This window comes from Tupaia chinensis, unplaced genomic scaffold, assembly GCF_000334495.1.
Source record: "Tupaia chinensis unplaced genomic scaffold, TupChi_1.0 Scaffold000022_1, whole genome shotgun sequence".
Classification (NCBI taxonomy): Eukaryota; Metazoa; Chordata; class Mammalia; order Scandentia; family Tupaiidae; genus Tupaia; species Tupaia belangeri.
Genome location: NW_006159452.1, coordinates 2,950,004 through 2,969,303, shown reverse-complemented (window position 1 = coordinate 2,969,303; position 19,300 = coordinate 2,950,004). Strand labels below are relative to the sequence as shown.

Sequence of the window (19,300 nt, the reverse complement as noted above, 5' to 3'; positions counted from 1 at the left end):
CATTATCTCTCTTCTCTTCCATCTCTGTTAGCTTAGACATTATGAATGATCTAAATTCCTTATTAGACATTTCCATGATTTTCACTGAACTGCTTGTGGATGAAGAAGAGTTACTCTTTTCCCTTGGAGGAGAGCTATTTTCTTATTTTCCCATATTTCTTGTGATCCAGCAGTGATTTCTTGTCATCTGATGGATGGTGAGTTTCCTTCTAATTCTTGAAGTTCAGCCGCTAGCTCGTTTGCTGGAGCCTGAATTATCAGTAGAAAATCTTCATTCCCTGAAAAATCTAGTTCACTCTATACTGACTTTTAATAATATTTTAAGGTCTTTGTTATCTTCTCCCCAGGACATAAATAATTTAAATATTTACTTAAGAAAAAATGGCATTTACATATTACTTTTCTGCATAAATGTGGAGAAACAAACATTTTAGAGTACTCCCTTTTTTAAAAAAACATGAATGCTTCTGTATAGTGTTTTGTTGTGGAAGTACTAGAATCATAATAAAAGGTGCTTTTTAAAAGATGGCCTTGGGGGAGCCAGCAGGTGGTGTGGTGGTTGAGGCACTGGACTCCCATGTGGTTGACCTTGATTCAAGTCCCAGACCCAGTGGCATGAAACTCATGCAAGATACATGTGTGTGCATGCCCAGAATCTTGAAAGACGAATAGAGAGTAAGGGGTTGCTGTGCAGCTCTCTCCTCGAGGGAATGATTTCTCACTTTTTTGTCTCTCTGTCTCTGGTGAGCACATGTAATCTATGGCAACAATCTCTCTAAAAAAATAATAAAATGATCTTGTGATATATATAGGCACTGTTTATAAATATATAATGAACACATCATGATTTTATATCCGTCAATCTAATCAGCTTGTCTTTAGAAACAAATAATAAGGCTTCATCCTTGCTTAAGAAAGATCTTTATAAAGGTGCTTAGACATTAGAAATTAGATATTTTAAAGATGTCATTAGATATAAAGTAATAAATTGATGATTAAATCTGGTTTGCTTTTTTTGACACCTAGGTTACAGTTGCATATAAATACAAAAAAAATTAACAGACTAAATGTAACTTTTCAGTTGACATAAGTTCTTACAGAAATCTGAGTAATTGCTATTTTGTAATATAAAGAATGTAATTAGAGTACTGTGTTTGGTTTTGTAGGTCTGCAGTATGTCATAAAACTATATCAACAGTAGTCAATAACATGATAACAACATGCCCTGTATGTTTTGAAATGGTGCCTCTAAGCACAATGTTTTTAGGAAAACAATCTCTAAATCATAAAAATTAATAAAAAAGGGGCCAGCAGGTGGCATAGTTGTTAAGATATTGGACTTCCACATGATTGACCACAGTTCAAGTCCCAGACCCAGTAGCTTCAAATTCACACAGGGTGCATGTGCATATGTATCTAAAACCCAAGAAAAGAATGATGGAGAAGGATGGAGGAGATGGGATTGCGGTGTGGCCATCTTCCAAGGGGGTGATTTCTTACTTTCTCACTCTCTCTCTCTCTCTCTCTTTCTCTCTGGAAAGTGCATGTACCCTATAGCAAAAACCTTTAAAAAAATAAAAAATAAGTCAACACAGGGTGATTTCTCACTCTCTCTCTATCTCTCTATATCTCAACACATAAAATCCTTTCTTTCTTATGAAGCAAGTCTGAGAAAGAGGGACTAAAGGAAAGATACCATTAATCTGATGAATGAACAAAGAGCTCCTGTGTTCTGTGGAGGTGTGGATGGGTCAGGAAAAGGTGAAACATGAAATGGATGCCAGTAAAAGATCTTGATCACAAAGTTGGCCTTTCCACACACAGCTGGCAGCCCACCATGCAGTATGGATGGATGACACCTTAAACTCCAACTCTTCATCTTAGATTTTTTCTAGGGAAATGCTGGAACCTGTGAATCTTGATCCAGGAGAAGACATCAATAATACAGTAGCCATCAGCTATATTTATATCCAACAGTCATTTCACTGGGTCCAGTGAGGCACAGGTTCATTAAATAGTCCCCTTTCTCTCTATTACTGGCTAATAAAAAAGTGGGTCTAGTTTAGAAGAAACAGGCTGAAGTACTAGGGAGACCTGAAATGTACCATTGGCATATTACTAAAGGCATCTCAGGAACTACTCTGCAGAATGAGGTTAAATCTGAATTCTGCCTGTTTATTTTCAATATTGTTAACTAAAATTGGAAGATCAGAACAGTTTTGGCACTGAACTGACATTTCATTTTGTTTGAATCTCAGCTCCACTTTATTACAGAACACCACAAGCCAGAAAGCAACCAGCCTAGATTGGTATGTGTGCTGGTGCCAAGAGAGCTAATCAGGGTCTAGCATATGGGGCATTTGAACAAGGAAATGGATGTTAACTATCTGGTTGTGCATTTGGACTGCTTCAGAAGCATCTGAGGTTTGCTTGGTAACCTGAGCAGTAGCCAGGAGAGAATAGAACAGCTGTGACCACTCTACCTGTAAGTGGCCTAAATTATACCCTTTGGCCTTCCTACCATCTCCATCTGAAAATTCTTGTTTGGCTTTCTGAATGCTTTCCTAAACTGCCTAAGAGCAAGTTGAGGAAAGTATATTTCTAGATACAGAGATAAAATTGTTGCTGATGTCCTATATTCAAATTCAGTGAATATTTATTGAATTTTTAGTATGCATCAGGCAGCATATAAATTACATCCATTGACATGAAAACTAAAACAATGGGCAAGAGCAATTATGAAGCCAGATTATATGGGTTTGAATTAAGGTTCCTGCTATTTTGCAGTGTGTGACAGCAGCATTCTCATTTCTACGTGTTTCCTTTTTCTCATCTGTATAGAATGGGGATTTTAATAGAAGTGATCATTGTATTAAATAGATGAACTAAACATAGGCATGCTGTGTGTACTCCAGTCAGTACCAGGAACACTAGAAGCACAACATAAATGACCAGTATTACTCACACACACACACACACACACACACACACACACACACACACACCTTTGCTTAATATTTTATCTCCTGATATAAAATAGATAGTATTATACTCCTTTTACTAAGAGAACAGATTCAGCAAGATTAAGGGGTATTTCTGTGGCTATGAAGTTATGCAGGGGCAATTCAATTCAAATAAAAGGTTTTATATATATTTCCAATTAGCTTAAAAATAATACTATAATTTCTGTTCAGGAAGATGACTTCAATTGTCCTCTGCTCCCTTTGCTTTTTTTAGTTGTTATCACTGTTAAGTTGTTCTTGTTTTGTTTTGTTTAACTGAAATGGCTGTCCCCACTTAGACCATCTTTCTAAGCATTTAGAAAGCTGTCTTTGACTCTCCTTCTGGAAACTGTCTTCACTTCTGGACCTACACTCATCTTCAGTTTCCTTACAACTTCATCAGTGCATCTTCTCAGTCTCTTTTGGGGTTCTTGAATTTCATCTCTATTTTGGAAAGCCCCAGGATTACAATTCTTGGACTTAGCATCTTTTTCTACATGCTTTTCTTGCATAATTTTTATCTAATCCAGTGACTTTAAATACTATCTATAAACTAATGACTTCCAAATATTTATCTCTATTCTGGCTCTCTCCATTATAATGTGCATTCTTACATTCTGCTTTCCATGTGACATCTCAAACTGAATATCTGATATTATTCCCATTAATCTGCTTTCTATCAATCTATTTTCTTTTTTCTTTCTTTTTTGCAATCTTCCCTATGTTAACAAATGGTTGTTCTATCTTCCCAGGTGCACAGTCCAACAAATGTGTAAGTCACTTTAAATCTTCACATTCCCTAATACTCCACATGTGATATGTCAGGCAAATGTGTCAGATACACTACCAAATTATATATTCAGAATCTGAACACTTCTCACCACCTCTGCCACTACCTCCCTGGTATAAGCCACTCTCATGTCTCACCTCTTTTATTACAGGAGCTTCCCGCTAGTCCTCTCTGTATCTGTTCTAACACACATTGGTTTCTTCTGAACACAATAGTCAAAATAATTGTTCTAAAGTGTGAATAGAATCATAGCATTCTGATGGAAAAAGACCCAATTCTTATAACCATTTCTAAGGTCCTACCTGATATTTATTTCCCACATTAATCTCTCTACCCTCAACTCATTATTCTCTCGATCCCTCCCTCAGCTTCTATGACCCCCTTGCCCTTTCTTTCTTTTTTATTGAATGGTGGGGGGGAGTTTTTGCTGTAGGACATGTGCACTCACCAGAAAGAGAGGGACAGAGAGAAAGAAAGTGAGAAATTACTCCCCAGTGGGGATTGCCACGCCACAATCCCTTTTCCTCCATTCTCCTCTCGGGATCTTGGGCACACATGAACATGTGCCAGGTGTGAGTTTAAGTCACTAGGTCCAGTACTCGAACCGGGGTTGACTACATGGGAGTCCAGCAACATAGCCATTACGCTAACTGCTCGTCCCTCCTTGCTCTTTCTTGGACATGCCAGGATGTTCCTGGTTCTGAGCCTGTGCACTTTATGGTTCCCTTTACCTGTTGTGGTGCCTCTCCTTCAGTTATCTACATAGCTTGCTCCGAATTTCTCTCATCCTAATCTGTACTGAAATGTACCTCATCACTGACAACTTGTCTGGCTACTCAGTTACCATCACCCACTCTTAGCACTACTAATTTTTCTGTCCTTTATTTTTTTCTTTCTGTCCTTTTCTTTTTCCTTTTTCTTTCTTGTCTTTTATTTTTTTCTCCATAAAAATAAGCACCCTTTCTTATACTATATATTTTACTTAACTATCTGCTTATTTTTAATCTCCTATAGAATGTAAATTCCAAGAGAAAAAAATTTTTTTTCTTATTTTGCTCACTGTTATATCTCCTGAGCCAACAACAGTGCCTGGCAGAGTTTAGGCACTTAATAAATATTTGTTGAATGTTTGAATTACTGTATTCAACTGAGCATGAAGTTACAGCATTGACTTAAGTGCTGCTTAGAATAAAGAAGAATGAAAATGTTTCATGCCTTCAAGAAAACTCAAATTTAGTTTAAGAAATAAAGAACATGAATATTTGCAGTATGAGACAGAATGTTATAAGTGGGATAAGATAGTAGAAGTAAAATACTAAGGGGAAGTAAGGTGGACTTTGAGAAAGTGACATCTAGAAATGGACACTGAATGTGTGATGGAATTTCAACCAGGGGAGGTAAGATAGGGATTGTAAGATTTATAAGACAAAAAGAATAACATGAACAAATCTGTACTGAAGTGAAAAAGTGTAGATTATATACAGAAAGTAGTCTGCATTTTAGTCTGACAAGATTATGAAGTATACGTATAAAGGAAGAAGGCATTGTTAGTGTGTAATGGACAATTCTTCGTTTATAGTTCACAGCTGATAGAAGCTCTGTACACCTTTTCTTCTGAGTATGAGAAACTGCATGGTTTCCACATTATACATCACCTTTTCTAACCTCTCCTTTGTCCATAGTCAATAAAATCAATGGATGGCAGAGTCCTGTGAATACCTTCATGTGAAAGTTCCTGTTTTCTCTAACTGTAGAGATTACTCAGGTGAATCAGGTTTTGCCTCATGGGAAATTGACCAATTACATAAGGAGTCAATCAGGCAAGGGCAACGGGAGTGTAACAGAAAGGTTAGGTGGCAGACAGAAGCCATGAGGGAACATTATTAAGCAGAAGTTATAGCTATTTACATAAAAAGAAGTTCTGACTAAGCAAATGTTTGATGAATGTTTGAGAAGAGATGGAGTGAAGTGAGAAAATAATATACAAAATAAAGAGTGACCTGCTGATAGAAGGAGAATTATTCAAAAGACATACTGAGAGGTGCCTGGATTTAGTGAATACCTAAGCCATGTAATGAAGGTGTATTAAAGTCAATCAGATGTGTAAATTCCTGTTCCTACTGCTATTGGAGCCACAGAATGAGAGCTATGTATATCCTGAATGATACAAGACTTCTCTTCTTTGATTCCTATGAGAGCCTTTTCTATTGTATCTTATTGCCATGTGTAGCTATATCATATGTCTGTATTATTTAACATTGCATGAGTGAATTGCTGGTACTTGCAACTCAACGATCTTTGCACAAACTGTTTGCCCTGGAGTCATTGGCTTCTTTCTTCTGAACTGTGACACACCAGATGAAATGTCCTTGATAAATGTTTTTCAAGGTCCTACATAGCCATGAAAAAAAGAAAAAGAAAAAAAAAAGTATGATTTTTTCCCCACTGAATAATTACTTGTCTGTTTCTATATAAAATGGTGTTATCTCAAATTGGCCCATTGTTATATTTTTGACAGCTGGGGACAGAAAATAAAACTAGCTTAGTGAAAACTTATGCAACTGACTCTCCCCCCCCCTTTCATTTCATTTGGTGCTTTTGTTTTATCTTGTATGTCTTGCCCATGAAAGATGCTACCATCCTGGAAAGATGGGAATTTAATTGCTCTCATCAAACATACAGCCTAATAAATTGCTTATGCTGGCAGAGAAAATTAGAAGTAGCTTTAATATGAGCAAAAGTCTTTTTAATATGGCAGATTTTATATCATGTAGATGTATGTAACTAGATTTCTTCATATAACTTGCCATCTGTCATTGAGTATTAACATGATTGCTGCAGTTGATGTTATTATATGCATCAATACAATGATAAATGAATTTTATATGCATATATGTATTAGTTTCCAAATTTTCTCTTAAAGAAAAAAACGTAAAATACCATTGTGCTATTTTGACGTGAGTTTATATTCATAAAGTAGAGAACTATTTTAATTCTACTTCATTTGTAATACTTAGTTTTGCTTTCCTGGACCTACCGATGCAAAGTGGGTCACTTAAAAGCCATATTAAAATAAATTGAAGATTTTCCTCTCAGTTGTTGTTCCCATCTATTCAAACATAATTCAAACTCATGCATTAACAGAATTTGTTTCTTTTTCTCTAGAGGAAGATATTTTATGCAAGGGAACCCATATTTCTCTAATTTTCAAATCAAAAGTAGTCTAGTTTAATGTAATTTCACAGAAATTTTTTTTAAGGAAACTAACAAGGTCTTCTGCTTTGTTCTAAACTAACACTTTAAAATGTCATAAAATATGAATATAGACAAACAATTTGAGAAACAAAACTTAGAAGAACAAAGTCAAAAGAGAAAATCACTTTTTGTCAGGTGAATCAGCATCAAAGTTATTACAAACTGCTTCTATACTGCACTGTTGTTTCAATGTTTATAAAATCTTTAAAGAACATAACAGAAAAAATACTAAATCAGCATAATCACCCAAGGCTATAACAATATTATCAAGAAGAGACATAGAGAAAGAAGGAATTGACATGGTGGGTTAGTACAAGAAGATATTCACAAGTGCTTAATGCAATAATTATTTACAAGTACATATATGTGTATATGAAAAGTTCCAAAAAGGGAAGGTTATGGGACCTGATTTTTAGTTACATGTTGAAATTTTAGTATATAGGGATGATACTATGTGGAAGAGTATTCTTCTCAGTAAATCAGTATTTCTCATGTCCTAAGCTGTAAGTAGCTTTTTCATTTGAAAAGATAGAGGAATCACCCAAGCAAGTACTTACATCTCAGCTACATAAAATACTGAGCATGCTTATAATAATGTCTCGTTAATCCTCAGGCATGATTAAAATCTAAAAAAACAGACTTTTCTCAAATAATAAACATTAATAATTCAAGAAGATAGAGCTGCTCCCAAATTCTTACTGCATCTTTTAAATTGTTTATCAGTTGTACAACTATGTATTTATTTAAACTCCAAAACAGTATTTCATAAAGTTAATTTTAAAGGTCTGAAATTTTGTATGTGTGTTTTATATATGTATGTGATTATGAGTGTGTGCATATTGAATGTGACTCTGCTGATCTATTATGACAAAATTAATTGATGTATTTATTCAGTCATTCAAGAAATAGTGTCTGTAATGTCCCAGGAATTAATTATTCTATCATATAACAATTAATAAGGTACATACCTGACTCAAACAACTTACAACTCACAGGGGGTACAATACAAAAAATAAGAAACAAGCACAATATAATGACGTACATAAGGTAGAGATAGGATTCTTTTCACTTGCAGGAAGAATACATGCAGATAGCATTTGATGTGGGGACCAAGTGAATATGGAGCTCCAGGACAAATATAACTGTCCAAATCCAGTCACATGGTAGACCAAACTAAATTTAAAAGTTTGCCTTCTAAAGGCAAAAAAAAAAAAAAAAATGACTAATAACTTTTAAACCTGAGAGTCTCTTTTTAAATTACTATTACTATTATGAGTAATAATAATACTATTATTACTATTAAAAATAAAATAAGAGGAAAGAGGGAAATAAGAGGGACATAACCAAAAGAGTACTACTATAAGTTATTATAATAATGCAGTGAGGCTTTAGAGTTGGGGTTTAGGATATTAGTCTTGAATTTAGGGCCCTGTAGCCCCTGGGCTTTCACTTCCACTAAGAAATAGGTGATAATGTGTGAGGACAGACAGAAATTTGAAACTGAGACCCGTGAATAAAGCCAGAATCTGGAAGGGCTGAGTCTTCCATGGAACAGGAACTGAAATTACAAATAGGATAACAGAAGGAAGAAGAAAGTTTGACTCTGTTTGAATGAAGGAAGGAAAAATGCTTCTTTAGAAAATCAAAATTCAAAACTTGTTTCCATACAGGGTATGATATAAAAATTTTAATTTCTTCATGGTAGAGATCTCCAAATAGACATCACAACATAAAAATTTATCTTAGGGAAATGAAACCCTTTGGGCATTTGGAAAAATAGGATGCAAAACTACTCTGAAGGAATACTTCCAACCCAAATGTATAGAGTCCCACAAGGATATAATCCCCAGTGAAAGTCAGTCCAACTTGTCCTCTACCCTGCACTATTACAGAAATCACCTGCATTGGATGAGAGTTAGAAAACACAAGAAATAGAGTCAGCAACTATTCATAAGAATTTGAGATGATAGAAAAATCAAAAAAAGACCATAAAGGGAACCAGCAGTTAGCGTAATGGCTATGTCGCTGGATTCCCACGTAGTCGACCGTGGTTCGTGGCAACTATTCATAAGAATTTGAGATGATAGAAAAATCAAAAAAAGACCATAAAATGTAAATATGAGCTCAAGGGTGGCAATAGTCTTTTTTTACCTGTCTTACTTAGGCTTAAGATAATTTTACAATTTTTAAATGGATTAATGTATTTAAAATGAAGATTCAAAGGGAAATATATTTTTTTAAAAAGATAAAATGGAAAGTGAATTGTCAAAGTTGAAAAAGAACTAAATAGATCATCTAGAAATAAAAAACTAGAGATATTCAATTTTGAAAGTTTAATAAATAAGAGAAGGGTTAAAAATCTAATTAGACTAAATTGTGCCCAAGGAGAAAAATCTGAGTGTATCCCCAAATTTGGCAAATTGAAGAAGAGAACATATGAGAAAATATTTGAGACATGGCAAATGTAATAACAGAATCTATGTCTCTAACTATTGGTCTGAAATAGGATAAGAGAAGGAGAATGGAGAAGAGGGAATATTAAAAGAGCTAATGAATGAGAAATTTCCAGAATTTATGAAATATGTTAATCCTGATTGAAATCCACAGTGAGTTCTTAACAGATTATATAAAATAAATCAATTCATGAACACTATGTACAGATGAATTAAATTAGTTGAACAACAGGGTTTTAAAACACAACATTGGAGGGGCCAGCAGGTGGTGGTTAAGGTGCTGGATTCCCACATGGCCAACCACAGTTTGAATTCTGGACATAGCAGGTTGAAAATCAAGCCAGACACATGTGTGAGCATGGCCATAATCCCAGGAGGAGAATGTAGAAGGGATTGCAGCAGGTCACCCTTTTATTTTGTTTTATTTTGGTGGGTGGGTGGGGACGATGATTTCTAACTTCTCTCTCTCTCTCTCTCCTGTGAGGATATGCATTCTATGCCAAAACCTAAACAAACAAACAAACAAACCAAAACCAAAACAAACAAACAAAACACAAAGAATTGGAGATTAGAAAGCAATAAAATGGTCTTTTCAAAGTGCTATGAGGAAATAATTGTCAAAGTAATCCTTTAAAGCAGAATTACTAAACAAGTGATAACAACTAAGGTTGAAATAAAGACATTTTCAGGCAAGCAAATACTACAGAGGTTTCTTTATACAGATACTCTCCGAACTGCTGTATAATGTACTTCAGGAAAAAAAAAATGTAAGCAAGTAGAAAAATATGAGTCATTAGCAATGGTAAGGAAAGACCTGAGAAACAAACAGGCAGACATAAATGTAATCCGTGGCTCTTGGGGCAGCTAATATAAAGATGAAAATAAAATATAAGACAGAAATGATAGAATAGTATCTCATTGGGGTGATCATACACAAGCATTCTAATGTCTTTGTGTTAGGAATGAAAGAAATTTCCATTAACCTATTCATTACAGTAAAATGTGACTACAGTTTAAACTACAAGGGTTATCAGAATATAAAATAGATATAATTTTAATGCTAATAAATAGAATAGGGAAATTAAAAAAAAAAACTGATTAGGCCATTGATAAAATAAATACCAAAAAATGTGAATTAAAAGCAAATAACCAAAGCAAAACAGAGAAAGATGTACATGTATTTAAAAACCAGGGATGGTAGCCACATTTGGGAGCTACAGGTGATTCCAAATGGCTGGAGAAAAGGCAGATTGAGTGTAGGGGGAAAAAGGACTAGGGTACCATAAGATGATGCTAACGAGGTGATCGAGAGTCATAAATCTCCATGTTCCAGATCAAAAGCCACAAAAGAGTCTTAAGAGAAATGGAATGTCTAGATTTGGGTGCAATGAATGATCATTCTAGATACAGTGAATGGTACATGGGAAAGGTAGACTGGAGGCAACCACACCAGTTAGCCAGTGAAATATAAAAATGGCTTAATAAACGGCAGTAGCAAAGGGAGGAAAGACAGGTGACAGACTAGGGAATAAACAAAACTGATGAATTGATATAATTTGGAGAATAATTTGAGTAGTGAAGGGAGAAGAGAATAAAAGATAAAAACTAGGTATGTGGCTTAAATAATAAAGTGAAGAAGGCTATGATTCAGTAAGACATCGAACATCTAATTAGGAATAGTTTTAATGATAATTAAATTGTCAGTTTGAATGAGGTTATGTTGAGAACAATTACACCACAGATTTGGGGGGGGGGGGATGCTCAGGTTAAATTTTTATTTTTGAGAGCCAGCTCACCAGTACATGAGTGAAATTTGGATATTTGTGCTAGAAATCTGATAGGATATCTATATAGAGAGGATCAGTAGATAATAGGTTAATTGTGTCCAGATCTAAGCAAAGAAGTCATTTGGAGATGTAGATTTAGGACTCAGGTACTTTGGGCAATTGAATTGTTTACTAACAAATTTTCACATATTCAGAGAGAATATTCATAATAATCTGGGTAAAGCAATTTTTTAATATTTTTTTTAAGAGAGATTTTTGCTAGAGACACAAAGCGAGAAATCACTTCCCACAGTAGATGGCCATGCTGCAATTCCCTTCTCCTCTCAGAATTTTGGGAATACAAGCATACATGCCTAGCATAAATTTTTATTTGCTGGGTCCAGGACTCAAGCCACGGTTGACTACATGGTAGTCCAGTGACATAACCATTGCACCATCTGCTAGTCCCCATTTTTAAATATTCTTTAATACATCAAAAAGTAGTCTGACTTTTGCCTTTGCTTTATTTTACATGCTATATATAGAACTAAATGTATTTTCTATGTATACATAGTTCATTTTTCCTCAAGGTGTTCTTTTGTTGCTAATTATGTCATTTACCTAAATTAATTCTGTGATAGGCCGTACCTGTTAATTAACTTACGGTCTCTTAACGCCAAACCTACTTCCCTCTTCTCTTGCTTTGTGTTATAGAGCTATTCCCTGTCATTTCTCTTTTGTCAGATGACTCAGCGTTAGGCTTTGTCAATAGCAGTTACTGGAGTGTGATATAAGACACAGCAGAAGAAAGGTGGTCTTTTCTAATTCAGGTGTCACTTGTTCCATCCTTAGTATGGGAAGACAGGTGGGATCTCTGCAGTGGTTGCTCTTAACTCTACTAGCTGCTGGAGAATTGCACCAGCAGCCCAGTAGTGGTGGGCTAATACAGCCCATGGTACCAGAAGGCACCAGCTTCAGTAGACACTATAGGCAATCCTGAACGTGGCTTCCAGTGGACCAGTTCTGACCCAAGATATCCTGGCAAATATTTTAGCCATCATATCCCTCCTAACAGCTCAGAATCACCTTGGTGACAGAGAGATGGGAGAAGGTACAATCTGACTGCTGCTTTCAGTTTTCTTTCTTAGCTTTAGAGGTAGAACTTTCTCCTTAAATAGGTTATTACTGTATTTTGTAGAGTTATTTTACCTTTTTAGACATTAACTATATTTTATTACTTAATAATTCTTTATATTAAATTTTTTCTGTTGAAATTATTGTTGTGTTTTGTCTTTTCTGGATCCTGACTAATACATGGACCATATGGGAAGTGGACTGGCCTTTTCTGTGAAAAACAAGCAAGCAAACAAACAAACAAACAGAAAAACAAAGATAGCTTCTGACACCTATTAAGACAGTGGGGAAATATTTTTTATGTAAATAGCATTTTTGAAGACTTGTATTTTAAAAGTAATATGCTTTCAGAATTCTCTGTGAGGGTCTATATCTGACTATTTTGGACACACCACTGCTTTTAGAAGAAAAGGAGGATATTTTTATTCTAATTAAGATGTCTTTTATCTTTTTTCTGATTTTCCCATGTAAATCATGTAATTCTCATTTTTACCTATGTAACTAGGATGTAATATCTACTTATTATTTTTCTCTCCTTTTTTTCATTATTCTATTGATAATATTAATTTTTTGTGGTCTAGTTCATGTTATGATTTTTTCCCCAGCATATCTACCACTCCCTCTCACATAGATTATCTGCTACTCATTTATCTGCCCACTCTGATCTCAAGATGCATCACAAATTAAAGATTTTGTTTGATTACTACAACTAAATATTACACTTCTTTTAAATCTCTGTAAGATTTTATATTTCTTTTATGGGAAAAATGTTAATTTTTTTTGCTACTCTTCTTCTCTCAAGTCTATTATTTCATTTAAAAAACTTTTAAAGATATGTATATGAGGGGCTAGAAGGTGGCGTAGAGGTTAAGGCAATGGATCCCATATGGCTGACTGCACAGTTTGAGTCCTGTACCAGAGGCTTGAAAATCACACCAAATGTGTGTGCAGGCACATGCATGCCCAAAATACCAAGAGGATAATGGAGGAGAAGGGAATGTGGCATGACCATTTCCCCTGGGGTTGAAATTCATTTTCTCTGTTCCTCTCTGTCTCTGTCTTTCTCTTATGCACATGAGCCCTATGGCCAAAACTAGGGAAAAAAAAAAAAAAACTATAAGAACACAAAGTAGACTTGTGGTTGCTACAGGTGTGGGGAAGGGAGAATAGCATTGATAGTTCATGGATATTGTTTCTTTTGTGCTGACTGGAGTGTTCTAGAATAAAATAGTGGTAATGATTACACAACTGTATGAATATACTGAAAACTACTGAGTGTACACTTTAAAAGGGTGAATTTTATGGAATGCAAAATCTATCGAGAAAACTGTTTTAAATGTTTTAAGACTGATTTTGATAAGAATGATACACAGTAGACAATTGTTAAAATATTAGAAGTGGATTAACATTGATATTCATTGTTAATAGTGTTTAAAAAAAAACAGTGATACTTGGCAGGGCTATTACTATAAATAAATATAGGTAACAATTAACCTTAACTGAGTATTAAGTTCCTGTGATACAAGTGCAAAAAAGGAAAAACAATGGGCTTATTGTTCTGTTCATTTTATAATTCTGTCAGGGTTTTCCTTGGGAAGATGACTTTAAAATGGATATTACTTTTAAGGAAAAAATGGAAAGAAGCAAGACTGGACAAAGGAAGTTGTCACCAAAAAAATCAGCTGACTGCTGAGGGCTGCTCTGAGGCTGAGATAGACCTTTAGAGTTGTCACAAGTTGATGTAAGGGAATAGGGTCCTTGAACCCTAACATTAATCATGTGAGCTGCCCGAGAAAGGAGTGTTCTTTGTAGGGGGAATCTTCATCTGAAACAATTCCTTGGAAGACCAGCTAACAAGCTTTTCAGTAATAGAGGGAATAGTTTCTCGTTGTAAAATGTAATCTGGGAAACAAAGAAGAGATTGCTAATTTGTTTTACAAATACTGTGTCTGTCATTTGCTGTTATTAGGAAGGGCTGTGTTTTGCAGAACTGACCATCATTAAATCTGTAGAACTGAACTGAAACCCAAGTCATGTGCATGTTGGGGGGAGGGCAACTTGTGAGTGTGGAAAGAAGTAGGTTTAAAACAGTGTCAAGTTTTAATGGTACTTAGTATCTGACTGAGACCAAAGAAACTAACAAAAAAAGAAAAGGAAACTGTAAAGAAAAATAAAATGTTTGATGTAACAGCAGAACAGATGCCATAAGGAATTATACTACATGATTAATTGCCAAATGAGCCACATTAAATCCTTGCTGGAACAAATAAAAATAAATTACCAAATTAATGATACAGGCGATCGTTGCTACAGGAGTTCAGTTCAGAAGAAAGTTAAACTGAGGAGTTAGAGATGAGGCTGAATGCTAATTAGAAATTGAGACTGCTTTTTCTGGTATCCTAGGTGTGTTTGAAGGTGTCTGACAAAGGATGGTGAAGACTTTAGTAAGAATTTATCTGGCAATGGTGCAATAGATTAGAGTGGGAAGAGACTGGAGCATGTAGACCACTGACAGGCAATTTCCAAAGTCTGGATATGAAGTTGACAGAGGTGATGATGGGGACAGAATCAAATTCTTTCTAAAAGAGATTTCTGTGCCTTTCTTGTCTAAATTTCTTTCTCCCTCTGTTATCTCCCACAGGCTTCCCTGCTTGTTTTGCACATTATGATCTTTGGTAATTTGCTATCTTGTAACAAATATAACAATAATTAACATTATTTACATTTTACAGAGTGCTTTCACTGCTCATCTGACTCTGAAGCATATTGTCAGGCTGGACTGAAATTTTTATCTCCACTTTTAGGTGAAAAGCCAAAATGTAGTTGCTTAATGTAATCATTTTCCTCTTATAATATAAACTTCTTCATAAGCAATAGAGTTTATTTCTAACTTTACAGAGCTTAGAATAAGAACATAGTCAACAAATTTTAGTGGGATGAGTGGGAGCTCATATTTGAGATGCTGCAATCTCATAAAATTAGGTGTTATGGATCATGCTGCCAAGAGATGACTCGAAGTAATATTAAAGTTGACTTTTTCATTTTTTACTTCAGAATGAGCAAGGTTTAGTTTTTGAACAGATGACAGCTTCATATGTTACTTTAGGTGTAATATCACATTCAGGGACCTTTTTTCTCATGCTGTTGGAAAACTTTACAGAATTTTCAGATAAAATGTTCTATAAGTATTTCTCTAAAATGAATACACCCCCAATAAAAATGTATTTGTATATACTTATACCACATGAACAAAACCTTCAGAATAAAAAAAGAATATGTAATAATGAAATTGTAAACTGTTCAGTGTTAAATGCTGTAAGAATTTACTTCACAATTTCTGATAATCCATAAATAATGGTGATTTACTTAGTATAAAAAATAATTAATGTTCTTAAGATGCCTTGAAAAAGAGAGGATTCCATGACAATTTAGTAATGTAACTGAAGCAGCTTGAATTCCACATACTGGAATGAGCTCTCATATGCCAGTTTTATCCATATGTAATTTATTGTATCACTGTGGAAAGGTCATAGGGGTTGGAGTAGATGATCTCTGAATTTTACATCATATAGTAAATAAATTTACTCAACTGCCATTAAGTATTTAAGGTGTAATTGACTCTAAAGGACACCACAGTGAATAGGAAAGTCTTGTGCCTGTCTGGGAACTTGTATACTGGCATTGTGTATTTCATGAATGTGTTATATCAGAACTTGAGGTAGACACAGCTTGTGTTGCACAAAAAGCATAATTTACCAAAGCATATTCAAATAGCATATTTAAAAAAGCACAACTATAAAATAGGCCCAAGGCAGGGAAATATAGCATATGTGTGTTGGAGAAAAGTTGTATTTTACTTGCATAGTAGTGGAATTTTTACACTCTCAAAAGTCAAATGAAAACAGTTCCAATAAAGATACAACAAAATTTATTACTGAAAAGATCTTAAAGAAAATGAAAGCAGAACGGTGGTTGTTAGTTAGTGCTTGGTATTACTGAGTAAAATTCAGTAGAGTGGTGAGCAAAGCCAGTCTGAAGGAATTTAGTGTAAGTGAGTTGTAGTCAAGTGCAGGCAGTGGCATATGGGTTATGCTTAAAGACATATTTGTAGTTTAAAAGCATGAGTAAAAGCAGAAAAAGGGGTGAATTACTAGAATTCAGAATTGGAGGAATGTTTTTATGTTGTGATTTTTTAAGAAAGAGTAGAGAAAATGTGTAGACGAATAAGCATGTGGGAATGGAGTTGAGCAAGATAATGAAGTTTGGAAGCTGTGGACCAGGGCAAAGGCAGGTGGTTAGGCTTGGAGAACATGGAAATTAAAGAGGGAGGTGGGATAAAAGGAAATTTCTTTTTTCTTTTTTGAGAGAGATTTTCGCTATAGGGCGTGTGCGCTCGCCAGACAGACAGAGAAAGACATAGAGACAGAAAGCGAGAAATCACCCCCCAGGGGGGATGGTCACGCCACAATCCCTTCTCCATTCTCCTCTCGGGATCTTGGGCACGCACGCACATGCACCCGGCGTGAGTTTTAAGCCACCGGGTTCAGGACGTGAACCGCAGTCGACTACGTGGGAATCCAGCGACATAGCCATTACGCTAACTGCTGGTTCCCAAAAGGAAATTTCATGTTGAACATTCCCATGCTTTTTAATAAATTTGAAAATTTTTTAGAAGTTTGGAATAGCCACTTGTGAAACCATGATGGGGAGTCAAACATACAAAAACAAAAGAAGAAAAGGAGAGAGGGAGCAATGGAGGGAGAGAAGAAAGGTGAGAGGAGTAATGAGCTGAAGGAGTGGGTGTAGTCATGTTCTAATAAAATTCACTTATAGAAACAAGTGGCTGGTGGGCTAGTCAGGTGGTAGTGGTTGAGACTCTCACATGGTCACTGTGTGGTTCAGGGCCTTAATATTAGTAGCTTGGGAAACATGTCAGACACATGTACATGTGTGCTCAAAATCCTGAGAGGAGAGTGAAGGAGAAGGGGTTGCAGTCTGGTCATTGCCCCAGGGTGGTGACTTCTAACTTTCTCTTTCTCTCTCTCCATTTCCAGCAAGCACATGTGCACTATAAAAAAAAGGAACCAGCAGATTGCATAATGGTTATGTCACTGGACTTCCACATGGCTGACCATGGTTCCAGTCCTGAATCCAGTGGCTTGAAACTCACCCTAGGTGCATGTGCCTACATGCCCAAGAACACAAGAGGAGACTGGAGGAGAAGGGATTTTTGGCGTGGCTATCCCACCAGGGAGTGGTTTCTTGCTTTCTATCTCTTTGTCTGTTGTTGTCTCTCTAGCAATCGCAGGTGCCCTATAGCAAACATGTCTTTTAAATATATATATATGTGTATATATGTGTGTGTGTATATATTTATATTTATGTTTATATTATATTTATATTTATGTGTGTGTGTATGTGTGTATATACACACATAAACATACACACACACAGTGGCTGGTAGTTAAGGCACTGGGTCTTATATGACCAACTGGCAGTTCAAGTCCTGGATACCTGAGGCTTGAACACCTGCTGGGGGGACGGGGCTGGCAAGTGATGTGGTGGTTAAAAGAGCTAGATTCCCATGTGGCTGATGGTGAGTCTCATCTTGGACCTGGCTGGTGGCTTCCTTTCTCGCTTTCCCTTTCTCTCTGTCTGTCTCTCTCAGGTCAACTGAAAAAATAATAATAATTACAAATGTATTTAATTACATAAATAATTCTTTAAAAAAAATAAAAGAAAGGAAAAACATGCTGGAAATATTTGTGTGAATGCCCAAATCCTGAGAAGAGAATGCAGGAGAAGGAATTGCGGTGTGGCTATTCCCCCTGGGAGATGATTTCATACTTTCCCTCTCTCTCTTTCTCTCTCTGGTGAGCATATTCATCCTATGCCAAAAAAACCCTAAAACAAAAACAAAGACAAAACCAAATGGCAGGTTAGATGTAGTGTGGACTAAGGGCCATAATGTGCTGATTCCTCGTTTTGATAATATCAGATCTTATTTGGGTAGACAGATCAAATTAGATATAAGATTAGGGATCATACCTGTGTACATATATATACATGCAGAGAGACATATATGTATGTATATAAATGTGTAAATATGTATGTATGTGTATATATTTCCATGTATGACATGTATATATCTATATATGTCTACATATTATAGGTACATATGCATGTATGTATATGATGTATGTATCTATATGTGTCTATAGATACTCAAATCTATATGTATCTATACATTTACATATAGATACATATATATATGGATATATACACACACACACACACGCACACTAGAAGTCATCTGGAATCTCCAACTTCTTGAATCTCAGTAAGATCAAAGTGTTACAGATCTATTTTTGTGAACTTTGAGTCCTCTTGTTCTGATTTTCTGTTTCTACTAGTTCCTTTTTCCTCTGTGTGTTGCACCCTTTTCTTTATTTCTGTTAATCTAAATTCAATTCACATTATCTGATCCTCCTCCTCACCTCAAAAGCATATCCTTGCAGGCAAGAATGATGTGTGGAACATTTCTATTACTAAAAGTATGTAGGTCTATGGGAGTCTGTACATCATGAATCACATAGCAAATAACATCAAAGTTTAAACTGATTTTAGACATTCATATTCTCCTAAGACCTTTTAGTTATCATGCCACCAAAAGATTCACTCCTCAACTGACCCATACGGAATTGCTTATAAGCTTTTTTTCTTCTTCTTCTGTTTGTATCTTTTTTTATAACTATCAGGGAAAACAAATAAATGGATTATTGCATTACAGAGAATTTAGCTAACCTTAATTATTTTAATTTCTATCAACAACTATGTCTTAGAAATTGACCAATTTACCTAAGAGATTTAATTTATTCTAAGTGGTGACAGTTTCTTTCC

General features: G+C 35.3%; 1 protein-coding gene across 1 annotated transcript in view; it reads left to right on the top strand.

Moving 5' to 3' along the window:
* GRIK2 (glutamate ionotropic receptor kainate type subunit 2) overlaps nucleotides 1-19,300 on the top strand; it is a 775,369-nt gene that overhangs the window by 227,872 nt on the left and 528,197 nt on the right. The window lies entirely within an intron of this gene.